This window comes from Budorcas taxicolor, chromosome 9 (genome assembly GCF_023091745.1).
Source record: "Budorcas taxicolor isolate Tak-1 chromosome 9, Takin1.1, whole genome shotgun sequence".
NCBI classification, from domain to species: Eukaryota; Metazoa; Chordata; class Mammalia; order Artiodactyla; family Bovidae; genus Budorcas; species Budorcas taxicolor.
Window position 1 is genome coordinate 71,494,095 of NC_068918.1, and position 16,532 is coordinate 71,510,626.

The 16,532-nt window shown below is 38.8% G+C and overlaps 1 protein-coding gene across 3 annotated transcripts in view; it reads right to left on the bottom strand.

The window, feature by feature from the left end:
- Positions 1-16,532, bottom strand: part of HIVEP2 (HIVEP zinc finger 2) — a 216,236-nt gene that overhangs the window by 87,726 nt on the left and 111,978 nt on the right. For 2 of the 3 annotated variants that reach the window (XM_052645484.1, XM_052645482.1), the window contains exon 3: positions 7,238-7,350. The exons of the other annotated variant lie outside the window; for it this stretch is intronic. The gene's annotated coding sequence lies outside the window, so the exon portion shown is untranslated. The remainder of the gene's footprint in view (positions 1-7,237; positions 7,351-16,532) is intronic. 3 annotated transcript variants of the gene reach the window in all.

A 16,532-nucleotide genomic window follows, 5' to 3' on the forward strand; every position in this document is an offset into this window, starting at 1 on the left:
ACAATGTTCATGCTTGTCAAAAGGAGAGGACAGTTATATTTTTCCCAAATGTTTTTATTTTAGGAGGCTGAAAGGTACACTCCTGGCTGCTGTGAGTACTCGGACAAGTACACATGTTCCTGGAGAGATGAATTTGTGGGGGATTTTGGCAGAGGTAAGTTTGAGAAAATCTAAAACCATCCTCAGCTCTAGGGAAATATTTAAGGAGCTGGAAGAACAGCAAAAAGAGGAAGAAAACTCAAGTCTTCCAATGATTTCCTGTTTCCAGCTATAAATCCTCGTGGGGAAAAAAAAAGTCGAATAGTAGAAAAGTACATGCTTTTTATCTACTTTTATCTCAAACTCAACTGGTACACAAATTCATCATCCTACAGCCCAAGCCAGCTTCTGGATTCACTTCCCTTTTTCTATTAAAAATCCTATTCAAACTCTCAAAGCCTGGTGTCATCACTGACAGCTTCTTCCTGCTCCTCGCCCCCGGAAGCACATGTGCACACACACACACACACACACCTCCTACATCCAATCAGGCAGCCCTATATGGGCCTCCTGCACATTCTCTCTCATCTTGTCTGTGGCCTGGCCACCCGTATTGCTGTCACTGCAATTCAGGCCCTCAACACCTATCTGACCCTCCACTGCACAAAGTCAGATAGCAGGTGCTTTGAGTACAACTGTCAAATTTTCATAGGACAGGTCTAGGCACTGTGCCCTTGGGCATTGGGTGTATGGAATCCAGGGACAATTCTCAGAAGGAGTCACTTGTGGAGGCATCAGCAGAGTCTTAAGGGAAATACTTTGAGCTGAAAGTAGCCACAAAGGCATGAGGATGCAGAACCAAGAAGTGAGAAGCTAAGGAAGAGACTGGAGGAAGTTAAGTCAGAATTCCAGCACAGGGTAGTATAGCCATGATAGATGGAGTGTAATCTATAAAAATAAAAACACTGAATCACTATGCTGTACACCCAAAATGAAGGCAGTATTGTAAATCAACTATACTTTGATACAATAAAAAAGAAAGAATTCCTTGAACTTGGGATTTAAGTGTTCACTAAGGTTTTCTTAATAGTGCTTTCATCTGTGATGTACGTGTGGGAGGCGAGGGAAAGGGCATAACAGGAGGTGACAGCTTCTTGTGTGAATTAATGTTAAGTGCCTCCTAAGAGGCTTTCAGGGACTCTTGCACCCACTCACCCCACCCTCACCTCTACCCCCACGCCATCCAACACAACCCAGCCTGATTGAGTTTCCTAAAGTACAGCTCTGAGGACATCACTTTCTGGCTCAAAAATTTTCAGGGGCTTCCCAGCAACACAGACCAAGTTAAATGTACATCCTCAGTGCTAAGCCTGTGACAGCTATGCTCCACATTCACAGCACAGCTGCACCTGTACCTTCTAGGAAGCCTCCAAACAGAGCCCACTGTTATTCTACCTCATTAAGTCTTTGCAGAGATCAATTATTTTTGTTCTCATGGTCAAGACAGGGACAATAAAACACCTTTGTAGGAGAATGTATGGAGTTTTGTTTTGTTTGTGGCTGAGGGGGGTTGTTATTTTACTCCAAGACAAATTTTTTGCATTTGAAAAGATCACCTACAAAGCATATAAATCTGTTTATGACTCTCTGCTCAGGGGCTTTCCTGGTGGCTCATATGGTAAAGAACCTGCTTGAAATGAGGGAGACCCAGGTTCGATCCCTGGCTGGGGAAGATCCCCTGGAGAAGGGCATGGCAACTCACTCCAGTATTCTTGCCTGGAGAATTCTAGGACAGAGGAGTCTGGCGGGCTACTGTCCATGGTGTTGCAAAGAGTCAGACACGACTGAGCAACTCAACACACACAAAGACTTGCTAATTCATCTCCCTACTATGATTAAAATTAAATCTGTGCCCAGGTACCAATTTGAAGCTCCCGAAATGAATCTTAGATGAAAGCTCATAATCAAATGTTTTCAATAAATTCAACACTTATTTATGGAATACCTACTACTGTTTTTCAACCTCTATTTTCAAGGCTGAAAAGGAGACCAATGAAATAAAGATGCAGTCTTTGCCTTCAAGCAGCTTACAGAGTGGCAGGTGTGATAAAAGTCCTACAGGTATCACTTTACTAAAAACCACAAACACAAAAATATGTACAAAAACATGACAGGAGAAAAATACCAAGTATTAATGGGACTCCAGGGTTTCTTAGCTGGCTCGGCGGTAAAGAATCTGCCTGAAATGCAGGAGAATTAGGAGATGCAGTTTCAGTCCCTGGGTTGGGAAGATCCCTTAGAGAAGGAAATGGCAACCCACTCCAATATTCTTGCCTGGGAAATCCCATGAACAGAAAAGCCTGACTGGCTACAGTCCATGGGGTAGCAAAAGAGTAGGACACCATTGAATGACTAATCAACAAGGAGTTTCAGAGAGAAGAGATAAAGCATGAAGACCTCCCTAGTGGGTGATGCTCTCAAAATATCCAATCTAGTAATTCACAGTGAAAACTATAACTGCCAAGAGAACTAGAATTCCAAAAGCCATTCTTGATCTATAAGGATGTTGCCTGGAGTCTATGAGATTCTCAGAGCAAGGGAGTGATTGGTGAATTTCACAGTATCATCAAGGAAGTAAAGGTGCATTGCCTTCAAGATTCCTTAAAATTGTGAGATCTTGTTCTTCCCCCAACCTCCCATATGGCATCTACTCACATGTTTCATGCTAAACGGAATATACAGATGATATCAACAAATCTCTAGTATTTGAACACTCTCAGCACACAGCACAGCACAGTCAACCAGACTGGTGACCTGGCATCGAATGACATGCTGTCTGAAGTTGGGAGAACCAGGGTTGAATCCTGCTTTTATGACTCACTAATGCTGTGACTTGGAGCAAATCATTCCACTGTAACCTCCAGAGCCTCCGCTTCCTCACACACAAAATTAAATGTAAGTAGTAGCCACACAATAGTTCTTGATTTAAGTGAGATCATCCAACGTGGAAGCCACTGGAAAACTGTAAAGCATTACACAAGTAATTATCCAGGTTATCCTAGAAACAAGGCATATGACTACTGAGTTCCATTGCGCAGGTTCTCCGTGGCCAATACAAGAGAAGGGGTCCTGCCACACACAGCCATCCTACACTGCAAGCTAAAGGAAGGGGCAGAAAGGAGAGGCAGGAGGGAGTACCGTGAAATGATAGAAAATCAACCCTCAGTCAGTTTTTCAAATGGCTACAGAATGTTCTAGGAACAAAATGTGCTCTGCTCAGACTACTGGTTTAATTAATCTTGCTGATGATGAATAAATGCAGGGTGAGGGACTGAATGTATGAATGAATCTAGGCATAGCCCAATGATGTGCTTGAAAAACAAAGCAGGAAGATTGAAATTTTATACAAGAGGTCAAAAAATAATTTTGAAAAAGTGAAATTCTGTAGCCCGAGAAGCTAACAGTAATGAGCTCCACTCACACAGACTGTAATGACCAAACAAACCACAGTCTGTGGAAGAGTTTATAGGTCCATAGGTTTCATATCAGTTTAGTAAAACTCTCTTCAGCTAACTTCAAACATAAAGGACCCAACAGAAGAACTGTAGGCATCTGAAAAACCTATAAAAATGGCTCCATTTAAAGTAAATATTTTGAAGGCCACAACACACTGAAGTTCATAAGGTTTGCTCCGAATTATATGTAACAGCAGGAAAAGCTGTATCAAACCATAGAGAACAGAGCACAAACCTTACTTGAAACCTCATCAAATCTTTATGCATATGCATGCATGCTCAGTCATGTACGACTCTCTGCGACCCCATCGACTGTAGCCAACCTGGCTCCTCTGTCCAGCGGAATTTTCCAGGCAAGAATACTGGCATGGGTTGCCATTTCCTACTCCAAAGGATCATTCCAATGCAAGGATCGAACCCATGTCTCCTGCATTGCAGGCAGATTCTTTACCATCTGAGCCACCAGGAAAAATCTGTCTAAATAAAATGGATTAAAAAATCTTCCATTTTATTTTCCATATTGGTATAAGTAATGACAAAAATAACTTTAAAACATATAAAGGAGCAGATGGATGGATGAAAACTGAATCTGGGGAAATCAGAAAATACAGCAATTTCTACAGGAAATAGAATTCCATAGTTTGGATTTTCTAATTCAAAGTAAGATTTTAATAACTTTTGACTCTTAAAATTACTATCATAACTGTAGAATTCTCATCAAATTAATTACTTCTCTGAAATCCGATTTCCTCAAATGAATATAGAATCCTTTATTCTTACTTTTCAGGATGAAGCAGCTATAGCAAACAACCTGACTCTGCAGAACATATTCAGTGAATGCTAATAATTTTCACCCTCCGTCTTATCTTTCCTCAGCTTAAAGAAGACATACTACTTACATAATTCTGAAATAATTGCATTCAGTGCAATGAGAGCATATAACTCTGTGCACCTGATTTAAAGGTCTATATAGTCCAGCTACTAGTACCTGAAAATGAATAAGGTCAAGATCGGTCAAAAGCACTGGCTACTTGAAGGACAATGGCAGGACATAAAAAGTTACATTATTATAAAGTAATTTGTATTTATTATCTTTTTACAAAAAATACCATAAAAGGAAGACCATCCTAATGATGACAGTTCTCTTTTTTCATCATGTAAAATTTTATCATACAAACTCTCCCTTTTTATTTATCCTGTTTTCTATCACTAGCAGTTTTGAGTGGGGGGAAAATGGACACATATAAAAAATTTTTTATTTGGAAAAAAAAAAAAAATCTTTGCTTGAGTCAATGGAGAAGACCAGGCTCACAGATAAAGTGATTGACAGCTTGCTGATAATGTCATATACAGCATGAAAAAAGCTGACTGGTTTCATATGATGTGTTTCTTATCAAAACAAGTATTTGTTTTTATGGAGTATTTCAACAAGTATTCGGTTTAATGGAGAAGAAGTACTCATCTCTATGAGCTATGTCCACAATGACATGCTAAAGAATCAGTCATGTGATTAATAAAGTACAATTACTGTTACGTTTAAACCATGATTGTGACTTAACCACCGTGAATCACCATTGTTATTATTACTACTAGTTACTGAGTCTCTACCACCTGCCAAGAGTTTAATCCTCATGTAACCTTACGAATTAAGTTGTGCCTTTGTGTAACTCAAAAGAAAAATTATTTTAAAACACAGTGACTGACTTAACCAAAGATCTGACATAACCAAAGGTGCTCAGAATTCACAGTGAGATAAGCAGGAAGGCCAACATCTATTCTCACGAGGCACTTACAGAACAGTTTCCTAAACATAATTTAAATTAGGTCCCACCAACCAAATTTAACCGTTATACTCTGGGGTACTTTGGGAATAACTGTATAAGTCAATCCTTGTGAGCAGATGGAAAATGAAATGTGGCAGACAAAGACATTTAAGTGAGCAGTTCAGAGTATCAATTTTCATCTTCCATTATGGCTACTGAAGAAATTAAGGTTTTGCTTTTGAAACTTCTTTACCATTTCTCTTCCTGGTGGGTTTTTTATCTGCTCCGTTGTTGTTCAGTGACTAAGTTGTGTCCGACTCTTTGTGACCCCGTGAATGGCAGTACGCTAGGCTACCCTGTCCTCCACAATCTCCCAGAGTTTGCTCAAATTCATGTCCACTGAGTTACCCTAAAAAATTTCCCAAAAGTACCATGTGCCCATAACAGTAAAAATTTGGTCACAGATGAATCTTGGGTCCATGAACTGAATATCTCTGCACTCACTGGATGCTCAAAAGCTATACAAACAAATCAAGTTCCAGGGAAGTTGCCAAAGGAAGATTATTCTAGACAAAGCTAAAGCAACTGTTAGCAATTCATGAACTATATTCAACAGTATCCCTGAAAAACCACCTGACCCATCACATCTGAAGATGCCCACAGGTAAAGCAGACACTGTTAGTTTGGTTTTGAAGTCTGTTCCCTGAATGGTTAGACACGTTCTTCTCATTTACCATCATTCATCAGATTTTTAAATACCTTCAGTTTATCCAGAGGAAAATTAAGTAACAAGCTACACAATTTAGAATCATGAATAAAACATAGAGTTTCAGAAACTCAAATCTTGTGACCTGGACTAGGAATACAAAATTTTTTCCACCTTTTCTGTTACTGTATAAAGAGTAAGCATTTGCCTGGTTAAAACAAAAATTAGCAAACCCTAAAATCAGTATTGTTAGATTTCTGACTTTAAAAATCTGTTTGACAGAGCAGGCTTTACTATACTGACATCTTAACAGTGACCAAAGTCCTGTTCCCACTAAATTTTGGCTTGGCAGCCCCCAAATTTGCTAAAAGCCTAAATTCTTCCTGGTTAAGAATTCTGTACCTTAAGAGCATTCTGAAGTAACACAGTGCAACAAGGAAGCTGGATTAAGCAAGTCCTTCAGATTGCTATTCTTATCACAGAAACCAAGCCTTCTGCAAAATGAGAATAAGGAGAGTTACTAATTTACTCAGGGTCTTCCCAGGTGGTGCAGTAGTAAAGAATCTGCCTGCCAATGCAGAAGACACAGGTTCAATCCCTGGGTCGGGAAAATGTTCCTTTTAGCAGGGGACCCCAACCACCCTCCCCTCACCCCCGGGGCCACACAGCAGGAGGAGTGTGGAGGGCAGGCAGGTGAGTGAAGCTTCATCTGTATTTACAGCTGCTCCCCATCACTCGCATTACTGCCTGAGCCCTGCACCCTGTCAGATCAGCAGCAGTACTGAATTCTCACAGGAGCTCAAACCCTCCTGCTCTTGAAGCATCCTGAAACCACCATCCCCTGCCCTCAGTCTGTGGAAACACTCTTCTTCCACCAAATCAGTCCCTGGTGCCAAAAGGGTTGGGGACTGCTGCCTGACACCTTAGATTTGAATCTGATACTATATAGTACATAATATCTCACTAAAAGTAAAATCTGATATTCGCACATTACCTTAGATTACAACAAGCAAATAATCATTAGAACAGTAAATGAAAGGATCTGGTTTCAAACTATAAATGACAACATGTTCTAATCTTCCCATCTTTCTCATCAGGTTGGTTCTGCTGACGTGGTGAAATTCATTTAGATAGCATCCTAGACATCTTTCACAGGTTTTGAGGGCCTCAAATTATGAGTGTCAAAATTTCACATAAAGCTTAATATCTGGGTTGAGAGATCATTCCAATAATTTTGAAATCAAACCACATAGAAAGTACTTGACTCAACTTACCCAGTGGCTAAATGTTAAAGAATTGGTCAAAGAGTGTTCCAAACAAATCAATTCACTTAATTTTTCAAGTAGATCCGATTACTGTTGTCTTTTAAAAAATTCAAAAATTCCACCTATTGAGGAAAGAGAAAAAAACACAACAAAGGATAGCATTTAAACCAGAGGAGCATTATATGATCTATATATTAGTAACATGGAAATCAAAGCAAGATTATTATTATTATATATCTAAGTTACTGTGCTACTTAAAATTGTAAAATAACAAAAGCATCTGGCAACTAGATTAAATTTTCCAGTTTGAAAATAAAAAGAATGTTCAGGCACAGAAAAAGCAATAAAATAACAATGTGTGAGAGCAGAAGCGTTTATTTTCAGTACTGATTGGCACATGGAAGTGATGACTATATAATGTCAGTTAGGATATGTATGTAAAATTAGAGATGAGTAAAAGATGTAACTGACTACTCTGGAATTCTATTCATTGATTCTTATTAATTTACTGATGCAGTGAAAATGTGGAGATTGCAGTTCTTTATAGCAGGTAAGTCCTAGCTATAGGCAATCTGTCTTGAGGAATATAAATGAATACCCAGATAGATAATTTGGGAGAATTCACTAGCATAAATTTCCAAATCATTCTTAGACTGTTACACCCTGTCTCCCACAGAAAGTGTTTACTAAAGACCCATAAACAGCTTAATTATGGTTCATAAGTAATATCAGCTAATTCTATTCATCTTACCCATAGATGTGTATTTTCTGAAGCTCATATATTAACTTGCTATCTTAGCTTCAAGAGAAAGTTTGACAGAAGGCAAAGCTATATCTCAACTGACGAGAACTTAAGATAAATGGGAATCTGGGAGGCTGAGCAGAAGAGTGAGAAAATTGGACAGCTTCTAGCTACTTCTGAATCAGGTCCTCCCAGGGTAGATTAAGTAACTTTAAAGTTCTAGGACATAAGACACAACTATATTCCAGTGAAAGTTAAAAACCTATTGCAAGGTCATAAATATATAATTTTTATAATGCAATTTGGAATTAACCACATACTGTCACTCCCCGAGTCCCACTACACATATTGTTAACAGAAAAATTGAGCTACCTCAGTTATATATTAAAAAAAAAAGGTTTAAATAGATTTGTTACCCACTATTTGAAGGTAGATGCTCCAACAAAACAAAACAAAATTGTTCCTACTAATGGAGAAGACAAATAGTAATAATAATACTAAGTAGAAATCCCCAGTAGCCATGGGAAATATGTTTTCACTTCCAAGACAACCAATGTCTAGATGCTAGTCTTGCTACTATTCAACAAATAGTTATCTAGGAAACTCATTTGGATATGGTCCTCATTAATGGTGATAAATAGTCTTAATTATTATTCTAGGGTTCTTGCCATAACTACGACAAGACAAATGTCAAATAGTTTGGTTATTTTAATTACACTAGACCATTACATTGTTTAGGTTTAGAGCACCTAAACAATGAAATGCAAAATGGTACAATGCACATAACTTTCACATTGAGTATCTAAGAGCTGTGAAATATTTTTTTGGCACTTTTCCAGGCCCTTTATGAAAGAGTTAGTTATACAAAGGTGCTTTCAAACAATGTTCAGTAGCTAGCTTCCTATCACCTCTGGGTGCTTACACGATGGTTTTGTGCTATCATACTGTTTAGGTTAGCCACTTTCTAGGAAAAATCCAGGGTACTGCCCATCATGATACAGAACGACTTGAAGATCCTAAGAATCCTTTCCTCATCGATGCTTCAATGTATAATGTGAAACTGACCTGTACAAGTGTCTAGATCTACCATCGCTCTATTCATTATTTAGATGAAATATTGTTTTCTTAAATTATGTATTCATATTTCTTGCTTCACTTCTGGCATCATTTCATGGTTGGCCACCAAGCCAGAATCTTATTTAGGTTTTTCGTTCACAATATAGCAAGTATGCTCTAGTTTCAAAATAACTAGGACTATCTGAGGGGTCAGTGACTTCGAATTATTTAGGAATTTTTCAGCATGAGTGCTCCCTAAAGTGAAAGTGAAGTCGCTCAGTCGTGTCCGACTCTTTGCGACCCCATGAACTGTAGCCCACCAGGCTCCTCCATCCATGGAATTTTCTAGGCAAGAGTACTGGAGTGGGTTGCCATTTCCTTCTCCAGGGGACCTTCCCGACCCGGGGATCGAACCCGGGTCTCCCACATTGCAGGCAGATGCTTTTACCATCTGAGCCACCAGGGAATCCCTACGAAGTGCTCCCTACCAAGCTTCAAAAGCAGTAAGTACAAAATATATTAATTTTATGTATGGATGATTTAGTTAAATGATTGCCATAATTTACACAGAAGGTATAGATATGTTGCCTGTATAACAAGTGAGTCCCATGTTTGCAAACCATGATACAACATTCCCTAGAAATGTTCATTTCTTTAGAAATGACTAACAACTGAGAGATGATGGTTGATTTCCTATAATTCTTACACCATGCAGTAGTACCTATCTAAAATAATTTTGTAACCTGATGAAAGCAGTTGAATCCCCACCTCCTTACATTCATTTTGTTTTTATTGCCTGCCTTACCACACTAGGGAAAAAGGAAAACAAGACCAAAAATAAAAAACCACCCCACCTCAGTCAGTGGTATTTGGGCTCCATCAGAAAATCTAAATACATTTGAACTTTGTATTTCTGTCAAGTATGTGGTCTAAACAATAGAGTAATTTATCATTAGCTAATATTTGATTGTACTTGTCACCAACTGGCCTAGTTTAGTCATTTTAACGTAATAAATCCATATATCTACAATGCTGGATTAGAGTGACTTTCTCTGGCTGAATGGTTCCCCATGTAATACACAGGAACCGTGTTCCCTGAATTGACAAGGCTACTCTAAGAACACTTCAGCTGTCCAAGCTGTTGCCACAGTGAACACAGTAAATTACTCTCTCGGGAGCATGGAAACTACCCTTGAAGAGAATGAAGGGTACCTTGGAGAAAGTTTGTGAACTGTAATGTCTTCATAGCCCTGTACTATGGATTAGTGGTCATGGAGATTCCTCCTTGCACTGAGGATGAGGCTGAGGCCCAGAAGGTTGCAGACACTTGTCCTGGGCCACAGCCGCTAGGGAGGTCTCCTGACTACTCTTCCACCATTTTCCCCTTTACATCACAGAGCTTCTTTGCTTTCCGTAAGCAAAAGTTCAATAATCTTGACCAGGAGCTTACTGAGGACCAATGACATTAAAGACACTTCTCAATTTAGGAAGAGAAGAAAATGGGTGCAAAGTGAGTGAGAACAGGCCCACAAATACCACAGCTGTCACACTACCCTCTTGAGCATAGTTATAGTCAAACTACTTCTTTGAAAACTTAATAAAAAACTGGCCAAGAAGAATAGAGAGAATGAGAATACCTTGAAACTCTTACATACCCAAGATATTTGGGCATATTTTGGCAGAGCTCCAAAATAACATTTAGAAAGCAGTGTCCTAACAGCCAGCTATTAGCACCGCTGCCTTACTGGGTCATAAATATTATTTTTCCTTATAAATAACATAACAACATTGAAGACGTTTTTAACCAGAGAAGCACCCTTAATCCTACCACGCAAACACAATTATATCCATAAAAAAAAATTTTATCCAGTATTTATTTGCCCCCATGCAACCCACTTCAGTATTCTTGCCTGGGAAATCCCATGGACAGAGGAGCCTGGCAGGCTTACCATCCATCGAGTCCCAAAAGAATTGAACAGGACTTAGCAACTAAACATAACAACAAAGCATATTTTCACAAAGATGCTCTCATAACATCTCATGCATCTCATGCATAATTATGCATTCGATCTTTTCATTTAACATTTCATAAACACATTATATATTTCCACATAAGTCACAAAGTTCACATTTTCATCAGCCATATAATGTTCAGTCGCTCAGTCGTGACTCACTCTTTGTGACCCCACGGACAGCAGCACACGAGGCTTCCCTGTCCATCACTGGATCTTGCTCAAACTCATGTCTATCGAGTTGGACATGACATCATAGTCCATAGGGTTTGCATACTTATTTAGCCATTTCCTTAATCGTTCCTATATGTGGGAGTATTTCAAATATTTTCATTTGCTTTTTAAAAATTTTATTTAATTTTTAACACCAAAAACATTTTTTATTGGGTTATACTCCATTAATGATGCTGTGATAGTTTCAGGTGATAGTGAAGGGACTCAGCCATACATATATCTCATTTACTTTTAACACTAGAAACACAATGTTTTCCTTAAAACATTAACAAAAATACAATTGTTAAATCAAAGGGTATGAATATTTTATGGCCTTCATAAAAAAGCCTTATGGATGTGAAGAGACTGAAATGACCTATAAAGTCACCAGCAACATATGAGAATTCTACTTTCACCAAACTTCCTCACCATGGCATGTGATTAATTTTTTTGATTTATTTGATATAAAATGGCATTTCAGAGTTACTTTTCTATTTTAATGGAAATCATAATTAATCTCATATTTTAAGATAATTTTATTTCAACTTTAATATAAAATTTAATATAATTCTATTCGTATAATTTTACTATTTTTAAGTTATATGTTTTTTATGAATTTAAATGGTCTTCAATATAATAAATACATTAATTGTCTACAAATTGTCGTATAATTTTATTGTTGGATATTCACCAGTTAATATGTCTGGCGTGTATTTGGATTCTCAGTGTGAGGTATATATTCAAAGATTTTTGACAAATCTCAGGCTCCCATAATCCTGCTTACTAAGCTTGGTGTGTTATATTTTATGTATAGATTGTGAACACATATACTTGAGAAATCCTCACTTATTTTCCCACATTATATTCTTTGATTAAGTGCATTTTCCACCCTCTATATTCAGCCACACCCAAACAATTCTCATTAACAGTCTGAAAAGAATTGTGTTGAATCATAAATATAAACATCTGTTCAATATTTTGTTTTCTCACGTGGAAAAAAACATAGTATATGATATGCACCTCTCTACTACCTTTCAACCTTTATATTCAGTAAGCATTTACATGTCTTTTCCTGTTGTGTCTTTCCTCATTTCCACTTCACTTGCTTGGAAATATTTCATTCTCAAGTCCAGCTACTAAGCTGCATTAATTCCTCACAAAGTCCCCTGAATAATACCCTGTACATGTAGGTGAATACTGATGAAATACAAGACAAGTATTTTAAGTCCTATCTTAAAACATCTTAATTGTCTCAACAAAAATGAAAATAACCTGTCTGTAAATGAGACAAGCACCACAAAATAATAGCTCCAGCAACCACTTTATTTTCTTAGTATATTTACAGGACAAAGCCCTGAGTTCATTTAAAATGAAGCTGAATGACTGAGGTTACCAAATACCCTCCTCTTCTCCCTCCATCTTGACCAATATCTCTGATTTCTGTTCTCTGTGAAATAGGTTTGGATTAAAACAGTGAGAGAGGAAAAAAAACAGGGAAATGTAAATGACTTAAATTAAATAAAATATTTTAAATGTAAACTTGACTGAGAATAATCCACATGTTGTTATATTAATACATCATAATTAAATCCACACATTATCTTCCTTGATTTAATGAACCTAAATCTTCTTTAAAAGTCTTATATTTTATGAAATCCAGAACTGTAGATACTATGGTGAAAAAGGAGGAGAAGGACATACAGAAGGAATGGGAAGGGAGAAGGCAGAAACATTCATCTTGTGAAGGTAGGCAAATAAGGACAGAAGCTATTTTCCATCCACACTTAGAAAGTCACACTTTGTGTCAAATTGAGTGAAAGCATGAATGATGTGCTTCTCCACTTTCCTGAAGAAAAAACACGTAAAAAATGTGGCAAATATTTAATCTGAGCCTTGTTTCCTGAAAGACTGCAAGATGCCCACAAATTTTCTTTCCCAGAGTTCAAAATAGCAAGCTGAGTGGGTGTAAGCACTTCAAGTGCAAAGTAGAAAAAAAAAAAAAAGGTAACTAAGGAAAAGGAAGTCATACTTCTTGCTCCTCAGTTTGAGAATTTTAAAAGAGGTCCTTTAAAGGAATTTTAAAGATTTGGATCTAGTATCTGCCTGGAATGAGAACACAAATACGGTCCTGAACACGTAAACGGAGCCCGTCAGCCACTTTTAAATGGTACAGTGTCCATGCAAAGACCATATTTACAACCTCATTGTTACAGCAAGAGTGTGCAGTTTCTATTCAGTTACAACCAGATACCTAAATACAACAGTGACAGAAAGGGAAAGTTAGTTGAAGGACCATGGGGGTCGCTGCCACACCCAGGAAGAGGGACCTTCTTCAACAGGGCTATGAAAACTTTATGGTGCATATGAGCCACCAGGGGAGTTTGTTAAAATGCAGACCCTGATTCTACAGTTCTGTGTGGGGTCCAACTTTCTTAAAGTTCCCAGGAGATACTGATATACTTGCCTGAGGTCTATACTTTAAGAAGCAAGGTTCTAGTCAATCACAATGGCTTACTGACTGCCAGACAACAGAAATAATAATCAACAACTACAAATGTTTGCAAGGCACCTAACAAGGGGTTACGTGTTAGAGGTGATAACCAAGTGTATATGATTAGCCCTAAGCTAACCCATAAGAAAGAAAGTGAAGTTGCTCAGTCGTGTCTGACTCTTTGCCACCCCATGGACTCCTCTGTCCATGGGATTTTCCAGGCAAGAGTACTGGAGCGGGTTGCCATTTCCTTCTCCAGGGGATCTTCCTGACTCAGGGAGTGAACCCAGGTCTCCAACACTGTAGGCAGCTTTACCGTCTGAACCACCAGGGAAGTTCTATAAGAAACCATAAGAAACAATTTTTTTAAAAATTAAGTGATAAATGCTAAAGAGTGTGGTAATGATTCTAGAATAATAGGAACTGAAAACAGGAAGAGATCAGACAGGGCTGGAATAATGGCAAGGGGTTTCAAAGAGCCAGGTAGACTTGGTCGAGCCTGCAGTTGGGAGGATTTGGATAGAGAAAGAGCCGGGGACCAGAAAAGGACGTTCTAGAAGGGAGCTACGTGCCTGGAGGTCCAATAAGAGAAAACTACATCCCTTGCTTTCCAGTTGTAAATATCATCATTTAGAAATTTTAACCAGAATTCATTTTCAACCAAGTTTAGGGAACTTCTGACTTTTGTTTAAAATGTGAACACTTGGGACTTACAATGCTGCTTTGGGACAGTAAAGCAACAGGAAATCTTGTTTTAGTCTTAAATTTTCTTCATTGACAATACCATGTGTCATTAATGACATTTGATAGGTGTAAGCCTGGTAGCACAAAGGTCCCATTTCTGTATATATATTTGGGCTTCCTTGGTAGCTCACATGGTAAAGAATCTGACTGCAAGGCAGGAGACCCAGGTTTGATCACTGGGTTGGAAGGATCCCCGGGAAAAGGGAATGGCAACCCACTCCAGTATTCTTGCCTGGAGAATTCCATGGACAGAGGCGCCTGGTGGGCTACCGTCCATGGGGTAACAAAGAGTCAGACACGACTGAGTGGCTAAACACATATTTATGTAATGTATGCCTCTGATTAATCTATGTCTTTAATAATGAATGATTTTAACAGCATTAGGATAGAACTTTTCACTGTAATAGAATTAATAATTCTGTTATTCAGAGTGTTTCCTGTTATTCAGAGTCAACTTTTATTATAAAAATAAACACTTTTTTCTCCTAGAAGATACTTTTGGATGGCACATACCCACACAACACCCCCACTTCCAGCAATATTCTTCCTTTTTCTCCCACACTGGCTGACAATGGGAAGAAAACATATCCTGAAACAGAATGAAATTATTAATGAATTATATCTGAGGGCTTCGGGTTTTTTCAAAAAAAAAATCTCCTTAAAGAGATTTTCTCACCAACCCCCCCAGTAGGTCAGATACATTGATCCAACAGGAAAGGAACAGAGGATTACAAAGGTCAATATAAACATGGAAATTCGAACTCTAAACTTTTTTTACTGAAGAAAATTATAGGGAGACGAGGGTACCTCTAAGCTGCAGGAGGGAAGAGTGCATTTGAAAGATAAACAGTGTGTTTTAGTCTCAAGGCAGGCCAACACTCTCATCAAGTTCCAGCTCTGTCTTCGGCACTATCAACCTTATCGTGTGTGCACGCTGTCACTTCAGTTGAGTCCGACTCTCTGCAATGCTATGGACTGCAACCTGCCAGGCTCTTCTGTCCATGGGATTCTCTAGGCAAGAATACTGGCATGAGTTGCCAAGCCCTCCTCCAGGGGATATTCCCAACCTAGGGATCGAACCTGCATCTCTTACGTTTCCTGCATTGGCAAGCAGGTTCTTTACCACTAGCGGGATGGGAAGCCCTTCAGCCTTATCACCTTATCATAAAGAGTAAGAAAAGATATGTGGGCTACTTGCAAATACTACACTTCATGTGAACATTAAAAGCCATGACTGTGGTTTAATTACAACTACTGAAAGAGGAGAGTGAAAAAGTTGGCTTAAAGCTCAACATTCAGAAAACTAAGATCATGGCATCTGGTCCCATCAGTACAGTTCAGTTCAGTCACTCAGTTGTGTCCAACTCTTTGCGACCCCATGAATCGCAGCACACCAGGCCTCCCCGTCCATCACCAACTCCCGGAGTTCACTCAGACTCGCATCCATCGAGTCAGTGATGCCATCCAGCCATCTCATCCTCTGTCGTCCCCTTCTCCTCCTGCCCCCAATGCCTCCCAGCATCAGAGTCTTTTCCAATGAGTCAACTCTTCGCATGAGGTGGTCCCATCACTTCATGTCAAATAGATGGGGAAACAGTGGAAACAATGTCAGACTTTATTTTGGGGGGCTCCATAATCACTGTAGATGGTGATTGTAGCCATGAAATTAAAACATGCTTACACCTTGAAAGAAAGTTATGACCAACCTAGATAGCATATTAAAAAACAGAGACATTACTTTGCCAACAAAGATCCGTCTAGTCAAGGCGATGGTTTTTCCAGTGGTGATGTATGGATGTGAGAGTTGGACTGTGAAGAAGGCTGAGCGCCGAAGAATTGATGCTTTTGAGCTGTAGTGTTGGAGAAGACTCTTGACAGTCCCTTGGACTACAAGGAGATCCAACTAGTCCACCCTAAAGGAGATCAGTCCTGGGTGTTCATTAGAAGGACTGATGTTGAAGCTGAAACTCCAGTACTTTGGGCACTTGACGTGAAGAGTTGACTCATTTGAAAAGACCCTGATGCTGGGAAAGATTGAAGGCAGGA